The sequence below is a fragment of the Zingiber officinale genome, chromosome 7B, assembly GCF_018446385.1.
Source record: "Zingiber officinale cultivar Zhangliang chromosome 7B, Zo_v1.1, whole genome shotgun sequence".
NCBI classification, from domain to species: Eukaryota; Viridiplantae; Streptophyta; class Magnoliopsida; order Zingiberales; family Zingiberaceae; genus Zingiber; species Zingiber officinale.
In genome coordinates, this window is record NC_055999.1 from 31666731 (window position 1) to 31675338 (window position 8608).

General features: G+C 35.8%; 1 long non-coding RNA gene across 1 annotated transcript; it reads left to right on the top strand.

The window, feature by feature from the left end:
• Window positions 1-1622: 1622 nt before the first annotated feature.
• On the top strand, window positions 1623-3963 carry LOC122003674. The gene is made up of 3 exons (XR_006118026.1): window positions 1623-1703; window positions 3451-3507; window positions 3906-3963. It is a non-coding gene; the product is annotated as an uncharacterized LOC122003674 (long non-coding RNA).
• Window positions 3964-8608: the final 4645 nt, after the last annotated feature.

The window sequence follows — 8608 nt, forward strand, 5'->3', positions numbered from 1 at the left end:
TAGTGTTCTATGTGTTGGTTGGTCCTAGGAAGATCGTACCGGCTCCACTGTACAAAAATTTTGTACAAGTGTCGAACATTTCCTAAACAACCTATTGTGTTCTTTAGAAATTAAATTAGGAATCGCAAACAGAACTTAACATGATTGATTCCAAATTTAACTTATCTATTCTTAATGGTTTAGATTTGGATCACAAACAATACTGAACATTATTGATTCAAATCCACCTATGTTATAAATTCAATTAAATATTAATTTCCAAAATTACCTTCCAAGACTGTGTAACACCCCATATTTCATTATTTGGAGTTCTAAAAGTACCTATAAATATTTATAAATGATTTATAAATATTCTAGAGATTTTTAGGAATTTTTAGAGTATTTTTATGTAATTTTCAGAGTTCGTTTGGTATTTTTACCAAAATAAACGAGTTGCAAAAATAAAGAGGTTAAGCCGAGGTTCAAACCCGCGACCTTCGACCCGATCCGAGACTTAAGCGAAGCGTGATGACCAAAAACCCAGCAGGGCCATGCTGATTAAGGAAAGAGCGAAAATATATTTATGTAGTAATAGATAACAGAATACTTAGGTATATAAAAGAGGATAAGTTAAGAGAGGATTAGGTTTTCTCTTCTCCGAAATTTTCCTCTCTTCTCCCTCTCGCGTGCAACGGCGACCAGCTTGGGTGGAAATGAAGAGGAAGCTAGGGTTTGGCTCCGGCGGTCGGCCAAGGATCAAATTCGAGAGGTTTCTCTACCATCGTGATCACCTTGCACTACAACAAAAACCCTCATAGACATCAGTGGAACAACAACGGTTTTAAGCAAAAATCGATGTCTTTGAGTATTTTACACCGGTTTTTTCAAAAACCGGTGTCTATGAGCGCAGATTTTAGCTCACAGACATCGGTTTTTTAGGCGATGTCTATGAGCGCCTTTTTTTTCGTTAATAGACACCGATTTTAACTGCGGTTTTTAAAATTCAGTGTTAATGAACCAAAATAAAATATTTTAATATTCCCACAGCCAAAATTTGCAACACTGTGAAGTTCCCTCTAAACCTAAATCTATATCGCGCCCCTTCCTCACGCGACCATCTATCTCATCTAAACCTAAACCTAAACCTCCGACCATCTCTCTCAACCTCATCTGCCTCTTCTCCTTCCTAGATCGACGCCCTTGCTTCTCCGTCCGCGTTGTGAAACCTCGGCCACGTTGCTTGCAGTCTCGCTTGTTTTTTTTGTTGGTCCAGTCCGCGGAAGCAGAAAAAAAAAAGCCGCGTCGCATCAAAAAAAGCATAGCCCGCGAGCGAGCTCCTCTCCACGAGCCCTAGCCACCTTCCTCTTCGCGAGCGAGCTCCTCTCCGTGAGCCACCGCCCTCTCCATGAGCGAGCTCCTCATCGCGACCAGCCACCTTCCTCGCCACGAGCCACCGCACCTTCCTCGCCGCGAGCATCCGCGAGCTGGAGCTCTCCGTGAACCCTATTCCTCTCCGCGAGCCACCTTCCTCTCCGCGAGCAGTCTCCTCACCGCAAGCCCAAGCAGCAGCGGCCAGACACCTTCCTCGCCGCGAGCCACGACCCTCTCCGCGAGCCCTAACAGAAGCGCCGCGTTCCAAATCCTGGTTGGGAAAAAATAGTACCACCATTACCATCCAGCAGCAAGCCATCCTGGTCCTGCGTTGAATCTTCATCGTCGCTCTGGTAATTTCCCCTCTTTTCTTTATTGGATTCTTGCCTAATTGTCTTCTGTTTCCTTAGGGAATCACTAATGGTTAGGTTTTGTTTGGATTCATGTGCTGGAACAAAGTTATTTGGTTGATTATTTTATTTTTATTTTTTTGGCAAGAAACAAAATGGCCAAATTAATCTGGGTAGATTTCTGGTTTGGCTGGTTCTTCATGTTTGTGCCTCATATGGAATCAAAAAAATTGTTTCTTTTTAAACCCATGGATTAATTCTCTTTCATCCGTGGATAATTCTAAAAGGCGTGAACTTTCTTGCTGAATTGGTCTTGTAATCCTTCAGTTGAAGCTCGTTTAATCTATTAGCATTATGGCTTCCTATACTTAGTCACACTTCCTTTTTTTTAATTTTTAATCCAAAGATTAGGGGGTTTTTATTGTTGTTTTTAGTACCTTCCTAGAAATGTGTTATGGACGACTATAAAGAAGTAATTAGTTCTAATTCATAAAGAGATAATGCTGATTTCTTGCTTGTAATCTGTATTTTACTTATTTGCCTGTGCATTCAATCTAGTTATAGCATCTTTGAAATGAAGAGTATTGAAACCTGTTTGATCCCACTTCTATCCAGTTTTTCTTGAAGGAACTCTCATTAAGTCTTCTTCGTAAGTTGTATAGTAAACCATGAAGAGTGTTTGTTACTCAGTTATGTGATTACACAAACCATGGAAGTGTTCAAGAGATTTGTTATATTAATTTAGTTTGATTTATTTGCATATTGTGCAACTACTAACTCGCCATTGAAAGAAGCTAACTTTATCCAGAGGATTGGAAGTGCAAGTATATCCATGGTTAACAAAAATATATTAGTGTATGCATAGATGTTATGTGACTGATAACTGGATTGAACCTTACTGATATGAGGTTAATCTATGATGTGAACCTTACTGATACATGGTAAAAAGTCAAACTCTTTGACTACCTCCTTAATGTCTCCTATTACTGATCTTTCAAGCCCCGTTGTGTCCATTACTATTACTATGAAGAAATTGAAAGGAAAGAACTACGCTTTGCGTGCTGCAATAGTTTGAGTTTGGTTTGTGGTTCATGATGTAATCGGCGATCTCTTCCAATTAAGATAAGACATTGGGATAGTTACTCACATTGGTTGACTTTAGATTTTTGAGTTGACTGTAGTATTTTATAAATCACTTCAATTGTCAAGGTCATTTAGAATAGTTCTGACAAGGTCTTCACTATTATGTGCCTTCATATTGTTTGCTCTGAGTTAAAGCTAGTGAATGCTCAGATTTTGGGAGCCCCTTCCATTCTACTCCCGTCAGATGTGTAGATGCGGAGGATGTTGGCATTTACCATAGTGGCACAAGTTGGTGTTGTCCTAGATCAAATAATTCGGGGGAACTATTGACTAACACCATTAAACATATTTAAATTGATTATAATTGAATTATAATATGCTTCATTTCTGTGTTACTAGTATGTTCCAATTTACCTCTAGAAGTTTGTGAACTTTGTTTGATTATTTATTGTCTGCTATCTATATATTGTATTGCCATTTCTTTTTGGAGAAGTGTGCTTCAATTTTTTTCCCCCTGATGAAATCATCATTGTATTTGTACCTCCCTATATGCATTCCTGAACAAATGGTTTAGAATTTAAGCTTGTGCTATATGTAAATATTCAGTTTTCTGCTGCAAAATTGTGTTCGAAGTTAACACTTTTATCATGTGTATTTCTATACACAGGAAAAACATAATCAGGAATTTCACTGGTAGCTAAGATCTGTTATTTTGGACAATGAGGTTAGTACTAGTAATGCATGATATTTACCTTTTCTTTTGTCTTGGCCTTGCTAGATGTTGTCTGTTTAAACAAAATTTCAAAAAAAAAAAATCGTAAATTAGTTGACGCTATTGCAACTGGCCTGAAAATTCACAAATTCCATAGTTCAAGACCTTTTAGCTTTTCTTTTATTTGTACAAAGGATGCTTGTCTGTTTTAGAAGGAATTTGACTAAGTGATCATTCATAGAAAAATTGATTTTACATATGACTAGATTCAGAATTTAGAAATTCTGCAGATTTTTTTTTAAAAAAAAAATGGTGAGGTGTCACTTTTTTTTTCCCTGAAACTGACTTATGTATTTCTCCATGTTGGATAATATAAACCTTAAGAGTTGCATATTATGTATATCTTTTAGTAGGCCTCAAGTGAGATGGAATGAAGACAACTTGTATGAAATTGAAGCCAATAAACCAGTGAGGCAGAAAATAACTGAACCTAAAACACCTTATCATCCTATGGTTGAGGATGATGGTAAGTCCGCAAATGTTGATTTATTCAAACAACTTGCACTTTGATCTAATATCTATTTAACAAGTTAAAGAGGGAATAAATAACTTTCAGATGCTTAAAACTCATTCATTGGTAATGCAGGTTGTTTATCGCCAAGAAGAGCTTCGCAGGTCCAAATCATCCTCATCTTCTACTGCTTGCTGATTTTTTCCCCCTTGGATGAAGTGTCTTCTTTCTAATTAGAAAAGCTTGGACCAGTTGAAGTTTCTGTGTAGGTACGGATGTGGGCACATAGATTTAATCTTGTGATTAGGTTCAGAATAGATAATTAACATAACATTTCTTCCACTGATATTATCTTTATCTGATTATTTTGTGTTGCTAACAATGTGGTGCAGCTGTGGAACTATCTATGCTAGTGTTGTCTTCTAAAATAGTTCGTGTATTGCCGTTAATGTTGTTCTAAGGAAAGAATTTATCTCACAATTCATTGTTTACTTAACATTTTGTTCCTTGCATTTGGCTAAGTTAGTTTGCTAAAACAAAAGAACACTTCGTAAGAATGTTTTCCTTATTTTCTCCTCCTTGTTAATATTTTCAGAACTATTGGAAATGCACTTATTGAGATTGTTTTCATGTCTAATTTGAATATTTTGATCTCTGAGTGTCTGGAATGAGAAGATTAAGTTCATAATGTTATGAATGGAGTGAACTATTGGCAATGACACTGCGTGGACAAGAAGCAATTTTTGTTCAATGGAGTTGAGGGAGAGTTTTATTTTTACTGTATTCATCTATTTATTTTAGTCTTAAAGTTCTCCTGGTTAATGAAGTTAGAATGATTAGTTACCATATGAATGCATATTAATTATCTTCATTTTTGTTGAGTCTCATTAATGATCACTTCCATTCAATAACATAACTTGAAGTTTAGTTTTACTATAAGGGCGTGCTCTACTTATTTTTTTTTTCTCTTTTTACCCCAATTCTAGATGAAAGATTTTCTGAGATAGTTGGAAGCCCTTATTACATGGCTCCAGAAGTTTTAAAACAGAATTATGGACCAGAAATTGATATATGGAGTGCTGGAGTTATACTCTATATCTTACTGTGTGGAGTTCCACCATTTTGGGCTGGTAAGCTTTCTATCAATAAATCCATTTTGGTAACTATGCATTGGAGATATCTGGACGCAGGAAACCTTGTTGGCATCTATTATGAACAAAGTCAACTTGACATGGCAATTCTGCATTACAAGCAAGCTATCAACTGTGATTCTACCTTTATTGAAGATTACAATAATCTGGTAAGTTGATAATGGTCTAATATGTCAAAATGTGGTATCCTTCTTGATGGTGAGCCAGGTTAGTTAATGATCGACTTTCTTGCACATTAAAAGGGGAATGCTCTCAAAGACGCTGGACATTACAGGGTGACTTTTTAATTTGGATATTTTTATTCTCTTAAGGTTTGGCAGAGAGGTTTGATTGGGATAAAGTCATGGAAGAGAATTACATTATTGGTCTCAAACAGGTGATAAAATGTTTCTCTTTTAAGTGTTTAAGATTGCATAGTATGGCTTTGGGTTACTTCTATGATCAGGTTCGGCTCTATATATTTATCATGTATGGCTTTGGGTTCCTTCCTTCTCGTGTTATAACATTTGAGCAACAACATCAACGTTTTAGTGAGTCATGATCCTGTGTATCTTGGGCATGTTCAATTATGCAGCGATTTTATTATTACATGTATTTCTGCACATAACTATTTTTTTGCTTTACGTTTCATCTCACTTATTTTAACAACTAAATTGTGTACAACTTTGTTGAACCAGCATGTACCTTCTGCGTCAGAAGTTTCATGATTTAAATCTATTCCTCATATGCTAGTCTTCCTAATCATTTGTGTTTTGGTGAACTTCTTGATGCTAATTATGAAGCCATTTCTGTTGGACTATCTACAATTTAACAGCTTTCATTATGCACTTAGTATGTGTATGATATGAGTTCCTTATGAAGTATACAATAGTCTTTTGTAGAGTATTTTGTTCTTCTTGAAAAACTTTAAGATACTGTAAAGTGCGATCGAATGTCTTTTCTGCATAATGCAGTAGTTTTCTATAGTAAATCCAACATATATGAAAAGCTGATTAACTTATTTTAACCTTCCCGATCAACTTGTTTCAATTAGACATAATAGGGTTTAGTCTATAATGTTTCTAAACTATTGAAAAGTTATAACTGTTTTCAAAATTTTTATGCCTTGTGACTTTCTAGGATACTCTCTAGCTACCATTCCTTTGATGTTGAATTCTGAATGCTATATTCTCAACACACTTCATTTTGGCGAAGTTGAATTTGTAGACAAGCCTAGTACCTGGACTAATTTTGTTTCTTCTGCTTAATACAATGTTAAATCCGATTGGATGATTATCTGCCCCATGAGCTTAAGCTGTCAGTAAATCACTTGATTTATGCTATTTTATGCAATATAATAAGTCATTCCCCCCCCCCCCCCCCCACCTAATTTATATCGTTTAACTTGTGTGCCTGCAAACAATTGTGAATTTTCCTCCTTTATAGAGAATTATATATCTGCTTGCAGGAAAAGAACGATGTTAAGCTTGAGAAAGTTCTAACAACTATGGAACACGCAGCTATGGAAAACAAAACAGTAATATTAACAACTTTGAATGCTGCCTGGGCTTCTCCTGGTTCTATTATAGATTTGTTTTTTCAAAGTTTTCGGACAGGAGATGGAACACGCAGACTCCTGGACCATTTGGTAATCATTGCCTTGGACAAGAAAGCGTACATAAGGTGCATATCCTTGCATACTCACTGTTTTGCTCTTTATACTGAGGGAATGGATTTCTCAGATGAGAAGATTTACGACTGCTGGATATTTGTCAATGATGTGGAGAAGGATAGAATTTCTGCGTGTTATTCTCGAAATGGGATACAACTTTATTTTCTAGGTAAAATTCTCCTTCCTATGATTGGCCTTTGTAATATTCTGTTTGTTAAAGTACTGATGTGTGAAAGTGACCATACCTTCTGGATTTTCTTGTTCTCTAAGTATCTATTTTTATGTAGACTATCTTCCCTTTTTTTGTTCATAGCCAAGTTTGCAGGCAATGCTCTATTGTTAAACTTTGTTCCTTGTTTCATGTTTGTGCAACATATTTTGTTACTCCTTCTTTCATCTGCTGCAAACGCATATAAGATAGAATCATATATATCTACAAATTTATGCATGGAATGCATGCCTAGGATAATAGTTTGCTCAAGTGTATGAAAGTTTATCCAATGGGATAGGCATTAAGTTGTCCATATAAGCATCAGTATGTGACAGACTAATTGTTATCCATGCTCTTACTGCCTAATATTCTTTATATAGCTTTGCATATAATTCTGTTAGCAAGAACTGCTAACATCTTGTACTACTGATACTCTGCATGCTGTATCCTTTTTAGTCTTGGTTTACTAATCTATTATTTATGTGTTTTTACAGTTTACAAATCTCAAGTACTCCAGAGTTGAAATTGATGAAGTACGGTTCGAGTGGGCTGAATGCATGCTAGATTACATTTGAAGTGTGGTTCTACCTTGATGTGTTAAAAGAATGTTCTACCTTGATTTTGATATCTATTAGCTAGCTTTTGATGTAAAAAAGAATGTTTGGTTATTTTATGGATATTGTTGTAAGAAGATTATTTATATAATTTGTGAATATTTGTGTATTTTATGGATATTATTGAATGAAGAATATTTGTATAATTTATGAATATTTGTGTATTTTTTTTATTGTTAGGTTTTCATTGTTTCGGAAATCAAATTTGTGCTCTTAAAAAATATACATATTACATCGGTTTTCCACCGCTGCAAAACCGGTGTTATTAACTAATATTACATCGGTCATTTACCGCTGCCAAAACTGGTGTTATTAACATACAATATTACATCGATTTTACACCGTTGATGAAACGGTGTCGTTAAGTGATACTACACCGGTTAATAACAGATTCGAAGACCGGTGTCGTTAAGTGATACTACACCGGTTTTAACCCGATGTCTAAAATGGCAGACTTTTAACATCGGCTTCATAGACATTGGTCGAAAATGAAATAGACACCGGTGGAAAACCGATGTCTATGAAGGTTTTTGTTGTAGTGTTGGCGAGGAGAACAAGTGGATGTGAAGAAGTTGACGAGAGCTTGAGTTTTGCCGAAGCCCTAGGAGCCTTCTTGTTCGGTTGTAAGTCTAAGAATGATGTAAGTGCTCTCACCTACGGTAAGAGTAGTTCCGAGATTTGATTCCTCCCTTTATCTCCGTTGTAACATGCTTGAAGAATTGTGTTGCTATATGGAAAACTCTAGGATTTGTTGCTATAAGAATTGGGTTTGCTAGGGATTTTGTTCTCTTTCTTTGCTTTCAGAACGCTGTGCAGAATTGAGATTTGCTAGAGGATTAAGTGTAGTTCTGAGAATTGATTCCTCCTTTGTATTTTCTGCGGTAGCATGCAGAAAGATTTCTTTTACTCTATAAAAACATAAGCTGTGAACAAGTTTTAACATAGGTTTTATGTTAAAAACATTCCAGCAAGCAT